At 50.1% G+C, this 17,917-nt stretch overlaps 1 protein-coding gene and 1 long non-coding RNA gene across 2 annotated transcripts in view; one reads left to right on the top strand and one right to left on the bottom strand.

The window, feature by feature from the left end:
* Positions 1-17,917, top strand: part of ZC3H12B (zinc finger CCCH-type containing 12B) — a 706,390-nt gene that overhangs the window by 331,411 nt on the left and 357,062 nt on the right. The gene's annotated exons all lie outside the window — the stretch shown is intronic.
* Positions 1,638-17,917, bottom strand: part of LOC138480789 (uncharacterized) — a 230,481-nt gene continuing 214,201 nt past the window's right edge. Inside the window, exons 2-3 of the long non-coding RNA XR_011274129.1 lie at positions 2,059-2,145; positions 1,638-1,726 (exon numbers count right to left, since the gene is read on the bottom strand). This is a non-coding gene — a long non-coding RNA (uncharacterized lncRNA). The remainder of the gene's footprint in view (positions 1,727-2,058; positions 2,146-17,917) is intronic.

Below are 17,917 nucleotides of genomic sequence, written 5' to 3'. Positions count from 1 at the left end.
CACACAGAGGCTCTGCTTTTGTCTGGTCTAACTCCAGGAGAAAGTGTCTCACTTCGTTTCTGAGTTCATAGATGCGATTTAAAACCTTTCCCCTGGATAGCCACCTGACCTCTGTGTGAAACAGCAAAGCATCATGGTCAGCTCCCATTTCTGCACATAAGGTGGCAAACAGACGGGCTCTTGTGGGGTGCATCCTAATAAAATGTACGATCTTTACAACAGAAGTCAAAACCTGTGTCAGTTCATGCCCCATATTGCGCACAGCCAAAGCTTCTCGGTGTATCATGCAGTGGGTCCACACAATATGTGGAGCTACTGCCAATACTTTTGCTTTTAGCCCAGCTCTAGCACCACACATTGAAGGAGCCCCATCCGTGCAAATACCAACACACGCCTCCCACTTTAGGCAGTTGGAACTTAGGAAGTTGTTTAAAATTTCAAAGAGTTCAGGTGCAGTTGCTCTGCCCTTAATTTGCTTACAAAACAAGAAGTCCTCCAACATCTCCTTTCCATGGCAGTACCTCACATAGGCAATTAAGTGAGCTTCTTTTGATATGTCAGTGGCCTCATCCAACTGTAGGGCGAACTGGCTGTCTTTCAAGCGCGATATCAATTCTGTACTGATATCAGAGGACAGGTCAGCAATACGGCGGCAAATTGTTGTGTCTGACATAGGGATACTTTTGCATTTCTCTGCTGCACTTTCACCAAGCATTACCCGGTTGACAGCGAGAATGGTTGGGAGAATCAGTTTCTCAGCATCTGTAAAAGGCTTCTTGTTTTTGCCAAGAAAGTACGCAATGTGGTAAGATGCTTTCAAAGCATTTGCAGGTACAGATGCCACACTTTTAACAGTCTCCTTTTGCTTTTTCATGCCTTGCAGCTGCCGTACAAAGAAATCCCTGGTCTTTTTTGCTAAATCGGCATGTTCGGTTTCCAAATGCCGCCTTAATTTTATTTGCTTCAGACTGTCATTTGCTAATGTAGCACCACAAATCACACATTGCAGCTTCACTTCCCCAGCGACTGTGATGCATGTGAACCCAAAGTCCAAATAAGAGTTATCATATTTCCGTATTTTTGCATTTCTTTTGTCTGTTCCCTCCTCTCCTTCCTCTTTACATTTCAGATCCCTACCATCTTTGGGCACTAGAAAACGATCCATCGAGAAAAGGAGCCTGAATCAGTCGAAACATTGCAAACGGTTTTAAAAAAGTAAAACTGCACCCCCAAAAAAGCGTAAACATGGCAAACACAACATTCAAAGAGTTAAACTGAGCCATGTGAAAAGGTTGAGGTTGGTGCGAAACACCCCATGCAAAAAAGGGTCAGAAATATGGGGTGGGGAAAAAAGGACAGGCGATTTTTAAAAAGCATAAATTCAGCAAAAAACAGTCTGAAAAGTTTGGGAGTGGGGGAGGGAAGCCCCACAAAAAAATGGGTCAGAAACACTAGTTGGATTAAAATACATTGGTACAAACCTCAGAAGAATTACTATTCAGATCATGCAGGCCTAGCTCTAATTTGTTTTTGCAGTCTGGCCCCGGACTAGGTTGCAGGTGCAACCTTGCACAGGGTGGATATAAAACATCAGCATATTTACTCATCCAATGGCACACAGGGAAAATAAATCCTTACCTGCGTGACTGGGGCAAGTGCTTCACTGGGATTTTCTTGCCGGAACACAGGTGGTTTGGTTGATAGACTGACGCTTGGAGCAATGCTGCTGCAATGAAAACGGAACAGTTAGTCAAGGTTACATGGAGCAATGCTGCTGCAATGAAAACAGAACAGTTAGTCAAGGTTACATGGAGCAATGCTGCTGCAATGAAAACAGAACAGTTACACAAGGATATATGGGTCTTCCTGAGACTTCAAATTAGGATTAGATGAGCAGGAGCTAAACCCAGCTCTTGGGTAAAATGGATCAGAGATAGGTACAGCCCCAGAAATAGATAAGTTTGAAATCTCTGATTCAAATACATGACCCGCATGGCGCTGCCACCCCCGTCCCCCAGACGCCCTTCCTACCTACTCTCAAATGGCACTGGCACCTACCAGGGAAATACGAAGATCGGACGACGGGCAGGAAAGATCCGTCAAAGTATGGGAAGGCGAAGGTCTTCTGGCGCAAGTGCTGCAGGTCTGGGGGGAGGACAGAAGGTGTTAGAGCAGAGGTGGGGAGGCATCACTGTTAAAGACAGGCTTTTAACATGCAAACACAACACCGGCAGATCTGAGGAGTGACTAGTAAACATTGTGTATAGCGTAGGCTCGTGCCAGCGACATAGCAGAGGCAAGGGTAACACAGGCAGAGGCGAGGTTAATACAGGCAGAGGCGAGAGCAGAGCAGTTTCAGTCCCCCACTTGCCTCCATGGGCGTAATTTTAGAGGGGACAGGGGTGTTTGTCCCCCCCACCCCAACTTTCATGGCACACCATTTTATCCCCATTCATTTAGCTGGGGAAACATTTCAGCACATGTCAGGTCCCCCCGAACGTTTTCAGCAAAGGTACTCCACTGCTTGCCTCCTCTTCTCCATGGGGCATGGGGTGGGAGAGTGAAGCTGCAAAAAATGAGTTGTCCAAATTGCACACCACTTGTTAAGAAAAAAAGAAAGTGTTGCTTAAGGTGGTAAAGACATTTTAGAAGTATAAAGGTGTAGGGGAGAAGACAACAACCCTGGCACAAAAATTGTAAATACAAAAAAGTCACAAGAAATGGTCTCCAAGAATAAAAGCTATTCCCGTGCCCTGCACACTAGGATACTTCTTCAGAGTAAATTCTCGAAAGAGGTAAGGATCATTAGAGCAGAGCGGTAATGACCATCACAATATGATGAATTTGAATGAAATATATCATACATTTTGTAAGGATTTTTAGGTAAATAATCAACTTCTTAGCGCTTCAAATGATTTGTAGATGGGCTTCAAGAAGAAACAGAATTTATTCTGCTTTTCCCGCTCAAAGCGTTGCCTTCATCAACAGCATTACTATTCAATTTTTCAGAATCCCAAAACCTGCTCGCCTCCTCTCCTCCATGCCCCCTAATGTGGGGGGTTGCAGAGGGAGAGGGGCGCCTGGGGGACCGGTGCTGCATCAATAACGCGGCTCCCCCCATGGCAGATTGCTGCGGTCCAGCAATCTGCCATGGGGGAGCCGCGTTGTAAAAAACACCGGCAGGGCAGTTTCAGTCCCCTGCTCCCCTCTCCTCCTCCGTGCCCCATGGAGGAGAGGAGAGGAGGCGAGCGGGGGACCAAAACTGCTCTGCCGGTGCTGTATTAATAACGCAGCTCCCCCATGGCAGACAGCAATCTGCCATGGGGGAGCTGCATTATTAATACAGCACCGGCAGAGCAGTTTTGGTCCCTCGCTCGCCTCCTCTCCTCCATGCCCCCTAATGTGGGGGGTTGCAGAGGGAGAGGGGCGCCTGGGGGACCGGTGCTGCATTAATAAGGCGGCTCCCCCCATCGCAGATTGCTGGGCTCCAGCATTCTGCCATGGGGGAGCCGCGCTGTAAAAAAACACTGGCAGGGCAGTTTCAGTCCCCTGCTCACCTCTTCTCCTCCATGCCCCATGGAGGAGAGGAGGCGAGCAGGGGACCGAAACTGCTCTGCCGGTGCTGTATTAATAACGCAGCTCCCCCATGGCAGATTGCTGGGCTCCAGCAATCTGCCATGGGGGAGCTGCGTTATTAATACAGCACCGGCAGAGCAGTTTTGGTCCCCCGCTCGCCTCCTCTCCTCCATGCCCCCTAATGTGGGGGACGCAGGGGGAGAGAGGCGAAGGGGGGACCGGTACTGTATTAATAACGCGGCTCGCCCGTGCCAGATTGCCACGGGAGAGCCGCGTTGTAAATAAAGGGTCACTTACCTCTCACAGGCGGCGGCAGCAGGAGCAAGGAACACAGGACACCACAACGCAGCCTGGACGCGCGATCCAAATGCAGAAAAGCGCGCGTCCAGGCTGCGTTTATTTCCTGTTTCATGGCCACGCCCCCAGCACATCCCACTGGCTGAGCATGTGCATGGGAGCCAGTGGCTCCCCATTGCACATGCTCAGTTCAGTGCAGGAAACAAAAAAAAAAAAAAAGCGTTACTCTTCTTCTGCACCAGGCATCACGCGCCCCCCCCCAGGCATGGTGGTGCGCCCCCCAGATTGAAGACCTCTGCACTAGGCAGATCCTACTTTACTTGAATGATCGGCGGATCCATTTCCCACACTGCAGATCCTACTTTACTTGAATGATCGGCAGAGCCATCTCCCACTAGGCAGATCCTACTTTACTTGAATGATCGGTGGAGCCATCTCCCACTAGGCAGATCCTACTTTACTTGAATGATTGGCAGAGCCATCTCCCACTAGGCAGATCCTACTTTACTTGAATGATTGGCAGAGCCATTTCCCACTCGGCAGATCCTACTTTACTTGAATGATTGGCAGAGCCATTTCCCACTCAGCAATCCTACTTTACTTGAATGATTGGCAGAGCCATTTCCCACTCAGCAATCCTACTTTACTTGAATGATAGGTGGAGCCATCTCCCACTAGGCAGATCCTACTTTACTTGAATGATTGGCAGAGCCATTTCCCACTCGGCAGATCCTACTTTACTTGAATGATTGGCAGAGCCATTTCCCACTCAGCAATCCTACTTTACTTGAATGATTGGCAGAGCCATTTCCCACTCAGCAATCCTACTTTACTTGAATGATTGGCAGAGCCATTTCCCACTCAGCAATCCTACTTTACTTGAATGATAGGTGGAGCCATCTCCCACTCGGCAGATCCTACTTTACTTGAATGATTGGCAGAGCCATCTCCCACTAGGCAAATCCTACTTTACTTGAATGATTGGCAGAGCCATTTCCCACTCAGCAATCCTACTTTACTTGAATGATTGGCAGAGCCATTTCCCACTCGGCAGATCCTACTTTACTTGAATGATTGGCAGAGCCATCTCCCACTAGGCAAATCCTACTTTACTTGAATGATTGGCAGAGCCATTTCCCACTCAGCAATCCTACTTTACTTGAATGATTGGCAGAGCCATTTCCCACTCGGCAGATCCTACTTTACTTGAATGATTGGCAGAGCCATTCCCCACTCAGCAATCCTACTTTACTTGAATGATTGGCAGAGCCATTTCCCACTCAGCAATCCTACTTTACTTGAATGATAGGTGGAGCCATCTCCCACTCGGCAGATCCTACTTTACTTGAATGATTGGCAGAGCCATCTCCCACTAGGCAAATCCTACTTTACTTGAATGATTGGCAGAGCCATTTCCCACTCAGCAATCCTACTTTACTTGAATGATTGGCAGAGCCATTTCCCACTCGGCAGATCCTACTTTACTTGAATGATTGGCAGAGCCATCTCCCACTAGGCAAATCCTACTTTACTTGAATGATTGGCAGAGCCATTTCCCACTCAGCAATCCTACTTTACTTGAATGATTGGCAGAGCCATTTCCCACTCGGCAGATCCTACTTTACTTGAATGATTGGCAGAGCCATTTCCCACTCGGCAGATCCTACTTTACTTGATTGCCACATTCACTCTTTATTATGTCAGCCGAATCCGCCCCTGCCAGACACACCCTTCCAAGATGCTCTTTATCATTTCTCCATTAATTGGCTTCTTAATCTTCATCCAGGATCAAAGCACCTGCATATGATGACCACACACGAGCTGCAAAGAGGAGGCGTGTGTAACATAGGCATTCTTTCATTCACGTAGGCTTTGAGGCTCTCATGGTTCACTGTAACTTCGGTGGACGATAAATTCAGCACCTGCCTAATTACCCATAATAGTTTGGAGAGCAGGGTTGGATACTGGTGAACGACTGATTAAATGGGCGAATGTCTCACCAACTGGATGAATCACTCAAGTCACTGGGCACCAGGTTTGGATCCACTCAAGCAAAATAGAAGTGTGATAGGCAACACCCTTTGAATGAATAACCTTGGCATTGCAGTGGGCAAACCCTCCGTAGCGTTGGTTTTCAGCCTACCAACCCATTACAAAAGGGAGACGTGACTGTATGCAGGTCAGGCCTGGCCTCGCTGCCGAAGGGACGGTCCAGCCGAACGGCGAGCTCACATTCTGTTGGCACAAGACTGCATGCAACCCCAGACAGGTTTCAGCCTCGCTCCACTCAGCACAGCTTACTTTCGCATGCATTCAGGAAACAGTACATTTAGTATCTACATTATCTATGTATTGTTTTATTCGTTTATCCTATACTTTTGGGGGGGGGTTTAGCTAATCCGTTTGGCATCAGGAAAAAAGCAGGGACGCCGTTTTACATACGTAGGTATTTATTCTGTGCCGCTTACCCGGAACTAGTCTGCAATATGCCGGCGCTGGTACTGGTGGCTCCTTCAGTTGTCCTCTCAATGCTCTTCAGACATCGGCTTCCGTCTCGTGCATGCTCCTGTGCATGGGGGGGGCAGGTGAGGAGGATGCTACGGTGGGAACACATAGGATGTGGAAGCTGCAGGGAAGGATGCCACAGTAACTTTGAGTACTGAAACTCATTGTTTTCAGAATGCAGCACCGTCAGGGGAGTATCCAGCTCTGCAGGAGTGGGGAGGACCTATAGAAAAAGTTCAGTTTTTTTTAATGATCGGGGACACTGGGTCTTCCAATGTGTGCGTGGTCAAAGTTAGCAAAACCTAAGCAGCCATAATCATGGGTTCCCCGGCCCACTCTGACAATACCACTACAACCTATATCCGATCTGCCTGTCAGATCAATTCAAATGGGACTGAGGGAGGGCCAGCCCCACAATAGCACAATACTAGGTGAGGCGGCAGCCTCATGGGCAACTAAAAAAGGTGCATGAGGGACACAAGGATGTCCCTAAAATAAATACATTTGCCATATTGTATGTTTTTTTCTCTGAATAGTGTGAACGTAATCACTTCTGATTACGCCTGCAATTTTTTAAGCTGCACCAAAGTGAGATTGCCCTGAATGTCACAATTCGGTTAAGCAGTGAAACTGGGATTTAAACCGACGCTACAGTAGACCATATATGTTCTGAGCTCTACTTGATACATGAGTTTACGTTTTGCTTTTCATGAACAATAATACACTCAGAGTCTTAGAAAAAAAACAATCGCATGTAAAAGCAATCTGACAATATGTAAATTCTTATAGAAACAGGTTAAACCCAGAGAACATCATTGTGGCTTTATTTCCACATACTGAACGGAAAACATCAAGCACTGGAATGAAAGAGGTTGGCCCTCATTACGACCCAGGCGGTAAGCGGAAAACGATGCCGGTAAATGAATACCGGCATCGTTTACCGCTAGGTCCGATTATGACCCGCGATAGTGCAATTAGCGACATCGTAGTTTACGGTGCCGCTAACAGCACCAAGGACGCGCGCGCGCGACCCACCATGCCGTAAATACCGGCATGGCGCAAAGCTACACAGATCACAAACCAAGCGGACATGCCCCTAACGCCATCGCCAAGGCCGTAAAGTACCTTACCGCCATGGCGCTAATTCCGCCATCGCGAACCAACCGTAAATGGCCATGTGCAGTGTTCCCAGCTGCCACAGGTGCACAGAATCAGCACAGGTGGAGGCAATACAGACTCTCCCAGTGCAAAAAGAGCACACCCCACCCTTACCAGCCCCAGTCACACTCCACAATGATACCAATAGGACTAGCAATGTTGGGGCTGGAGGACCTGATAGCAATGCGAGTGCTGCAACTACAACAACAACAACAACAACCTGCACAGAGGAGACGCAGGAGGAGAAGGAGGGCAAGGCAGGGCCAGCAAGCCCCACCAGCACAGCCAGTGGCACCACACAGGCAGCCCCCAATCCCACGCATCAGAGCCAGTCCATTCAACCTCACCGCAGAGCAGATCCACACCCTGTACCGACTGGACCGGGACACCATCACCAACATTGTGCACATGATACACAACGACATCGTCAGCATGATAGAAACACCCACCGCCATCCCGCCCCTACTGAAGGTTGTGTCCGTGCTCCACTTCTTGGCCACAGGCACCTACCAGCACACAGTGGGCCACTTGCATGGCATATCCCAACCATTATTCTCATGTACACTGATCCAAGTGCTCGATGCCCTCCTCAAGCACACAAACGACCACATCTCATTGCCACGGTCTGCCCAGGAGATTGCCAACACCAAAGTGGGTTTCCATGCACTAGCTGGCATACCTGGTTGCATTGGTGCCATCGACTGCACCCATGTTGAATTGGTGGTCCCACATGCCATGGAGGTACCATACCGCAACCGTAAACTATTTCACTCAATCAACGTGCAAATGGTCTGCGACTCCAACAGGATCTTCACACATTGTTGTGCCCGATTCCCCGGATCAACGCATGATTCAATGGTCCTTCGTAACTCCACAATACTACGCTACATGGAGCGACATGCAGGCCCAAGATCCTGCCTACTCGGTGAGTCCAATGTCATGAGCATGGAAATGCGAAGTGTGTAGGTGATCGACGTACCAATGCATATTGCACCTGGCAGAAAGGGGGGGGATGATGCATATGTCACATGGCTGCGACTAGCAGTAGCCAGATCATACCCTGAGGCAGCACTCACGTCATCTGACAACAGTATACATGATGCCTGATCTAATCAGCCCTAACATGTGAATGAAAGTGTACCCCAACCATGACACAACCATCTGCAAGTGCATTGTACGAAATGTGACCACATTGACTCCAAAGGAACGCACCTACATGCACGTCACCAAACACCATCAACTGAAAGGCCTGTCCCCCATAACTGCGCACAAAGGAGGCACATGTCGGACAGGAACATCAATGCACCACTACACAGACAGCAAGACCCACAAACTCCCCCCATTGACACCAGTATTGTTCCCTGGGGTCATAATGAGCCAGACAGCAATGTTGCAATCATGTGAGCATTGACCTCACAGGACACGTGCCAAGTCACATAAAGTAATGGCCTGAACGGACACAGTGGATGGGCACTCACAAGGCAGTTGTCCCCCCTGCATTGTGTCTTGGCATGCAAAACAGTACATGAGAGCCATGAACATATACCGGTTGCATAGTGTGAATCCATTAGCACAACTAAAACTGGTGCAAAGTAACAGTTGAATGCAAGGCATGGTGGCGCATCATGTTCAGAAAGCAATCTCATTCCTGACACATACATTGTTGCCCATTTACAGGTGATGCAGGCTATCCCCTGAAGAGGTGGCTCCTTACACCAGTCCGGAACCCACAGAACCAGCATGAGGAGGACTTCAACCGTGCCCATACACGTACCCGTGTGGTGATAGAGCAGGCCTTTGGCCTACTGAAGGCACGTTTCCGCTGCCTCAGCAGGTCTGGCGGGGCACTCCTGTACCGCCATGAGAAGGTTGCGAAGATCGTCATGGCATGTGTCATGCTACACAATATGTGCGTCAGACGTAACGTGCCTCTGCCCCCTGACGCAGAACTGCAACCACCTGATGATGAGGATGATGAGGGTGGGGATGGGGCAGCACCTCAAGGAGGCAGCGATGCACAGGAGGGCCGTGAAATGCGTCAGAATCTCATTGACCAATGCTTCTAGCACACACTGCGTGTGCGTGTAACATGTGGACGGCACTTGGGGCACTGTGTGTGTCTGGTATATGCACACTGTAGACTGTACAACAATAAAGCACACATACACAATGAGCAATGTCCACACATTTGGTTTGTGATAAACGTAAAAGTGTATTGTGCTCCTGAAAAGATATGACACACCCAATCCCCCCTCCCTCCTGAACACCCCAACACACCCAATCCCCCCTCCCCCCTGAACACCCCAACACACCCAATCCCCCCTCCTCCCTGAACATCCCAACACACCCAATCCCCCCTCCCCCCTGAACACCCCAACACACCCAATCCCCCCTCCCCCCAGAAATCCCTGCAAAGGAGTGCCAGTGCCTGTGGTGAAGTGGGTAATGTTTTAGTGGTCCACTGTGCGGGCTCTATTGCCAGCCCCCTGTCCCGGAACCTGGGGCCCCCCTGCCTGTACTCCTCCGGGTCCTGGATGACCTGCGGACGGGGCTGGATGGGGCCGAACTTGCAGCTGAGGAGGTACCGGGCTGCTCGGTACGCCGTGTGTCCATGATTGTCCGTATCAGTTCACTAATCATATTCCGCACTGCGGCTAGTTCCGTGCATATGTTCGTGCTTGCTGATTGGATGGCTGCCTTGATGCTGTCAGCACACCTCTCCATGCCTGAACTGGCACCTCCACAATCAGCAACATGCTGCGTTAGGATTGACGCCAGTTGTTCTTGCCTCGCTGATATTTGGTCCAGCACCTGGCTGTAATCAGGCACAATGGGGGTTGCAATTGCAGGCCCAATAGGACTACTCCCCTCCTCCCCTACTCCCACTGGGCTTGGAGTGGCTGGCCATGAACCTCCAGGGGATTGCCCCTGTGTGTCCTGTCCATGCAAGCTACATGGGGACAGGTGTGGGGAGGTAAGTTGGGTGTGGGGGGGACCTTCCATGTCATCATCCCCATTCGCCACATAGCTGTCGGAACAGGCTGCGATGGCTGCAGTCTCCCCGACTGTACTGCTCCCCGCAGACACGATCCCCTCAGTGGGCGGCAGTGGTTGTGGGTCTGCCGTGGGTGCCATCATGTCCCTTTCCTCGGGGGGAATTGTTGCCCTGGGCAGTTCGGCAACAGGAATATTGGCCTGCTGTGGGTTGGCCATGGGTCCAGCAGAGGTGGATGGTTGGTGGCCTCTTCCCTCTGTCCTGGTCTTCTTGGCTGGGGTGGTGCCACTCTCGTCCCTGCCGGTGTCCGAGTGTGAGCCTGTGGTGGAGCAGAGGAGGGAAAGTGTTATTGATGGTTCAGCGGACATTGAGCAGGCATTGTGATGAATGCCATGGTTTGGATGGATAGATGGTGGACTTTGTAGGCTGTGACATACAGGTTGTCTCCCTTTTGGGTGGGTTGAGCATGCAGGAATGTGTGTGGCTGCTGTAGAGTGTACATGCTGCATGTGTGCAGGGTGTGGGTCTTCTGCTGATGTGTTGCGTTTGCCATATGGGGCGACATTGTGATTCCCATGTAAGTGTGATTCAGGGTGTTTTGCAAGGCTGATTTGGAGGCACCTACCTGTGTCTCCTGATGTCGGGGCTCCTCTCTCCATTCCGCCGACGCCCTCGATGCACTCTATGCCGATCAATGAGGCACATGTCTCCTCCCATGGCTGCATCTTCAGTGGGGAGTCTGCTCCACCGCCAGTTGCCAGTCCCAGGTTGCGGTTTGCTGACAGTATGCCCCTTACTCGGAGCCGGAGGTCATCCCACCTTTTGCGGCACTGTCTGGCGGTGCGTGCGGTGGTACCTACGGCACTGACGCGTTGTGCCACGAGTTCCCATACTGCTTTTTTCCGGGCTATGGCTGGTCTCGTCATCTCTGATGAGAAGACGACGTCTGCCTTCTCCTGCAGCGTTTCTGCCAGCATAGTCAGTTCTTCGCGACTGAAGTGGTCCTGCCGTTGCCTGTCGCAGGCTTTTTTAACAACTTTTGGCATGGTTAGGTGAGGAAATGGGTGGGTAATGGGATTCACAGGGTTTCAGGGTGCGTGCGGTGGTACCTACGGCACTGACGCGTTGTGCCACGATTTCCCATACTGCTTTTTTCCGGGCTATGGCTGGTCTCGTCATCTCTGATGAGAAGACGACGTCTGCCTTCTCCTGCAGCGTTTCTGCCAGCATAGTCAGTTCTTCGCGACTGAAGCGGTCCTGCCGTTGCCTGTCGCAGGCTTTTTTAACAACTTTTGGCATGGTTAGGTGAGGAAATGGGTGGGTAATGGGATTCACAGGATTTCAGGGTCGGATGTAGTGTGGTTGGGTGGGATGGCAATGGATTGTGTTTTTAAATATGGCCGCAGTGCTCTTTCCCGTTCCGCCGCGATGACGCTACTTCCGGTTCCGCTTATTTGCGGTGACCGCTAATTACGGGGCCCGCTAATTACGGGGCCCGCTGATTACGGTCGCCGCTATGATGGGTGGCGGTAGGTCACCCAGCGCGGCATTCAATGCCGGTAAGGGCTGTTTACGCCATGGCGTAGTTTACATTACCGCCATGGCGTAATGCTCGTGCGCGATGGGTCGGAATATGGCGCTCTTTACGCCATCGGTCCATGGCGTAAACGATGATTACGCCATGGCGGTAATGTAGCTTACTTACCGCCAGGGTCGTAATGAGGGCCGTTGTCTGGTAAGGTCACCTGGGTACAGAGATCCTTTGCCATCAATTCCCAGATGGCTGTTAGTAACCCTTTTTGCATGTCAAACGAGTAGAAATCAAGGATATATAAGAATATTGAAAAGGTGCGTTATTGTGTTGTTCACTTGTATTATCTTAAAGGTGAACGTGGATACGTTAAGTGAAGCTGCATGAGGTATTGCAGTCGGAAATGTCCCATAACGGTGCCAAATGGCTAAGCATTCACACATAAGAAAGGAGCTGCAGATATCAAAGGAAACCTTTTGCCAAAGTAATTTGAAGGCTGTTCTTAAGATGCCAGTCCTTTAAGAACAAGCGTGTTGTCCTGCTCATGACATCCCTTCAGGCACAGAATTTCGTGGGGGTGGAGTGGCTGCACCCATTAATTAAAGAGCTGCTCACGAAGCGTTGTTAGAAACCAAGATAGTCCAGAACACGAAGGAGATGGGCAGCCATGTCAGTATCGACCAGGCATTGGGCCCTAACGAGGAGTCTGCAGCTGTGAACTCCATTAGTGCCCCATTGTTCTGCACCGTGGAGCGCTATGCAGGTAAAAGCTTCACCCCCAGCCTCCACAGTCAGTAGTCTACTAAGTACCAGTACTCAGAAATGATACATGATGAAAGGCTAAGAGATCAGCCTGCTGCAGGAAGTTTGCTCGCAGCCCCCAGAGCTCTCACTATAGGGAGCCCCTTTGGCACCCCTTTGCTACTCTGCAATATGAAAGGTGCTGTTTGGCTCCATCCTGGCCGCTCCTTATTTTCCCATCCTTGAAACGCATTTTCTCTCCTAGCTGTTTGCCATTATTCTCATGCCCCATTTTAATAGTGGTGAAGGCTGAAGAGGGGTCACTGGCTTTGTGAATGGTTGTAGGTCAGTGGTGGCTGGTGAAGATTTTCAGTAGATGGACATTCATGTCTGCCCTAAATTAGAGCACGCAATCAAGTACAGCAAGGGAGCCCTAAATAATGAAGTCGGAGACGTGGGAGTTCGCCCATCCGAAAACATTTTTGAAATAATCGGTTACAATGATGCAACCACGTTTGGAGAAAAAAGTGGTTAAAAACTATAATTTACAATCACTTCTCTTTTCATACATGAAGAATTCCAATAGTCACCAACGGTACATACAAGTATTTTATAGCAATTGTTTGTTGCATTTTGTGCACATTATATGCCGGCTCTGCCATTGTAAACCACTTTTAAGATGCTACTACCACAATATATGCCAGCATTGCCACTGTTAATAACATTTTTCATGCTACATTCACAATATATGCAGGCATCACCACTGGGGGTAAATTTAGGATATTTCCCCTCACACTAAATGTCACCATGTCTACTGTAAATAACTTAAATGTTACTGCACCACAATATCTACCAACATTGCCACTCTAAATCACTTTCATGATTATGTACCTACCATATATGGGAGCATGCCCACTATAAGCCACTTCATTATGCTGTGTGACAATATATGCAGGCATTTCCACTGTAAATCACTTTGATTACATGCCATCAATCCTTTCTTGGGGCTGTGCTCAAAATATTCCCACTGCATTTCACTTTCACAATGCTGGTGTATCCCCCTCCATGTTGAACAAACATATGCGCCAATCGCATTTGCATACACTCTCTGGGTCACACTCACAGAAACAAACCTACACTCACTCACAAAAACTTTGTGCAGGTGATCTTTCTGGGCTGAGCCAAGCAGCAAGATTGAATTCATCCAGAGCTCTGGTCCTCTCTAGGCTGAACGATTTCACCAGCCTCTTTCTAAATCTTCTTGCCTCTACTCTTCGACCTTTACAATTTATCCAGAACAGGACTGCAAGACTTGTCCTTGGCCTCAAGCCCAGGAATTGTATCTCTCCAGCTCTGAAATCTCTTCATTGGCTCCCCGTGACTGCAAGGATCAAGTTCAAGTCCCTTCCTCCCCCCTTGGCTGCACTGTTCACAAGGTTTTCTGGGGCCTTTCGACCGCTCTACCTCCAACATTCTCTTCCAAAACATCTTTCTTCTCAAGCTCTCTGCTCATTCACCTCCAACTCGGAGGGTCAGACGCTTCCCCAAGCAGAGAGCTGGGGGCAGATCTATCACCCCGGCAGCGACCTCCTCCTGCACCAGCCTCCCTGCCTCTCTCAAAGTTGAGCAGAACCACCTCCGGTTCCGGAAGCAACCCAAGACCTTCCCTTTAGCTTCCACTTTCTCTCTTCCTCTCCCCTGCTGATGCACCTGTCTGCTCTGCACGCTAGTCACCTCGTACCCTCTGAACTCAGGCCTGGGTTTCTGCATTTCCAGTTACCCTCGCACTGCCTCTGGGCTCCCCAGCACTTAAGGATCTGTATCTGCATCCCTGCAGTCCCTTCTCTCTGCTCTTATGAGCCACCCGTTGGCTGCACTTGTGAATTAACTGCACTTCCCCTCCCCGCTGGCAGTTCTCCCCTTCCCTCTTCCCTTCACTTGCGTGATCTGAATTACACAAGGCCTAATAACATCGTTATGGTGCCTGAATGGCACTGTCTTGGTCCAAGGCCCTCAGGTCAACCTTCTCCTCTTTAATAGATGCTTCCTGCGCTTCATCAATTTCCTTTCTTCTCCTGCTGTCCCTTCTCTCCCTCCTTCGGGTCCCTTCTCTCCCTCATTCGGCTTCCTTGCCTCTGCCCTCTGCTTCCTTCTTGGCTACCTTGCCCTCTCCTCCTTCCTCCTCTGCCCTCCCTCAGGCTCCTTCTACACCTCCACAGGGCGTACCTCTGATTTGTACCCCTCCCCGGAAGTCTTTCAAGACTGGCAACCTTCTCCATATTGCTACTCTCAACTCTCGCTCTGCCGTCAAACACTCCTCTGCCACCTCCTAGAAGAACTTGACCTTGATATCCTGGGTCTCACCGAGACATGGTTCACGACCAACTCTGTCAACGAGCTTTGACACTCTCCTCCCTGATGGCTTTAAGATCCTCTCTGTGCCCAGATCCAACCTTTCTGGAGAAGGTGCAGCCTTGATGTTCCCAGAGTGGATTCCTTCCTCTGTCATTCCTATGCAGGCCTACTCCTCTTTGGAATGCCTTGTCTGCAGGCTTTCTCTCTCCCCTAGCCACTCTTACCGTGGCTACTATCCATTGGCCACCTGGCCAGATCACTTCCTTCCTCTGAGTGGGTGGACCTCTCCTCCTCCCTCCTTGCATCAACCTCTCAACTCCTCCTCCTTGGAGACTTCAACATCCACCTGCATGCTTCCTTTCCCTCCTCAGGACTCTTTCGCAACCTCTGCGACTCACTCCTTCTATCCTCCCCTCTGGCCCTACTCTCACTCTGCAGGGCACACTCTGGATTTTCTGATCTCCTCAAACCTCCCCTCTCTATCCCTCTCACCACTCCTCTCTCCTGGAGGGATCACTTTCTCCTTTTCTCCCATTTCTCCCCTTCTACCGCTCAGTGCCAAGCCAACCCCAGCACTGCCACTTACCTTCTTGGTCATCCGACCCATGAAGCGTGTGGCAGTTGAGGCTTTCGCTGCCGCTTTTACCCTCCTCCCTCTTTGGCTGACTCACACCCTGACACAGCCCTCTCCATGCTCCACTCTATCTCTGATACTCTTTATGTTCTCGCCCCTGTCATGAGGATCCGCTTCAAGCCCAAAGCCAAGTGCAACTCCTGGTACGATTCTGACCTCGTCACCCTTAAACGCGAGTGCAGGGTGTCTGAGAGGAAATGGCAAGCATCCTATGCATCCTCTGACAAACTGGCCTGCCGCCTGCTCCAAAGGCAATACCGGCTCTCTGTCCGCACTAAGAAGATAGTCCACATCCAAGCCCGCATCTCTGCGGCATTTAACAAATCATCTGAATTCTTTAAAATCTGCAAGGACCTGGCCAATCCTGCTGCAGTCTCTACCTCTCCTGTCCCCTCCCATGCCCTCTGCACGGCCCTGCCTTTTCATTTCATCTCTAAAACCCGGGACATCCTGTCCACCCTCTCGTCCTTTCCTCCTCCTCCTCCTCCTCCCCCCTCTACTCTCTCCTCTACCTCTGGCCCCTCTTTGACCTCCTCTCCTCCTTCTTTCTCTTCCTTTCCTCTGTTCTCCACTGACAAGGTTTCTAGACAAGTCTGATCTATGAAAGTCTCGTCAAAACAGGTTCTTCCCTGTTCTTCCAAAACCATTAGGGACCACATTGACACCCTTGCTCCTGCCCTGGCTGACCTCTGCAATCACTCCTTTGCCACTGGAGCCTTCCCTTCCCCACTGAAGCACTCTCTTCTCAAGAAACCCTAAGCCGACCCCTGCTGCCTGACTAACTATCACCCGATCTCCATCTCTCCTTTTCTGGGCAAACTCCTGGAAAAGCTGCCCATCTCCCAGCTTAATCTTCACACTGAATCTGTTGGTTGTCTCCATGACAATCAGTCTGGCTTCAGAGCAGCCAGAAGCATGGAAACTGCTCTCCTGAAATCCCGTAAAGACTTGGTATCACTGATCAGCTTAGGTCCTTCCTTTCCTCTATCTCACTCTCTACCTGTGGTGTTCCCCAGGGGTCTAAACTCTCTCCCTGACTATTCAACCAATACCTGGCACCTCTTGCCGACCGCATTGCCGGTCTCTGCTCCAACTTTCAGTGCTATGCGGACTCAGCTCATTTTCAGGCTACCCTCTGCCATCTCTTCTCCTTCTCTCATCTCTGACTGTCTGCTATCCAGGAGTGGTGTGCCGCCAGTGATCACTTACTTAATGCCAGTAAGACGGAGATTCTCCTCATCAGCACACCTGCACCCTCCTTTCCTGTCACTCTCTGGCCGGCCTCCCTTGGCCCTCTTCCTGCTCCTACCTGTGAGGCTAAGAACCTCAGGGTCATCTTTGACTCCACACTCTCCTTTTCTCACTAGTCGATAGTGAGTGCAAAAAGGATAGGGGGGAAGGGACAACCCTGTCTGGTACCTCGATGTAAAGTAAGTTGGGTAGAGAGGGTGCGGTTTGTTAGGACCCTGGCTTTGAGAGAGGTATAGAGAAGCCTGACGCAGTGTATAAAATATGGGCCAAAGCCGAATTTTTTGAGGACCTCAAACATGTATAACCATGAGACGGAATCAAATGCTTTCTCGGCTTCTAACGAGATAGCCACAGCCTGTGCGTCTGGTTTGACCTGTGCCATAATACCGAACAGTCTGCGCAGGTTAAGGGCGGTGGATCTCATTGGGATGAAGCCGCATTGGTCAGGGTGTATTAAAGTAGTCATTTTAGGGAGAAGTCTGTTTGCGAGTACTTTTGCGTATATCTTGGCATCTGTATTTATGAGGGACAGTGGACGATAGGACGCGCGGTCGTGGGCTGGGCGTCTAGGTTTTAGTAGGACTGTTATGACTGCATCAGTCATTGACTCTGGGAGCGAGCCGGAGCTCAAGGCTTCCTCCCGTACATGGGTTAATATAGGGGATAGTATTTCTGTATATGTTTTGTAGAGGTCGGAGCCTAGGCCATCAGGACCTGGGGTTTTTCCAGCTGCCAGTGACTTGATCGCCTCAGCGATTTCCCCCTTGGTTATTTCCTGTTCAAGGGCAAGGTTGTCTTCAGGTGTGAGTTTAGGGAGATCGATCCCGTTCAAGTATGTTTCAATGTGTTCCTGACTTCGCATATCGTGGTTTGC

Source organism: Ambystoma mexicanum, chromosome 5p (assembly GCF_040938575.1).
Source record: "Ambystoma mexicanum isolate Mex_15411 chromosome 5p, UKY_AmexF1_1, whole genome shotgun sequence".
NCBI classification, from domain to species: Eukaryota; Metazoa; Chordata; class Amphibia; order Caudata; family Ambystomatidae; genus Ambystoma; species Ambystoma mexicanum.
Note: the sequence above shows the minus strand (reverse complement) of the source record. Positions and strands in the feature narration are given on the sequence as shown.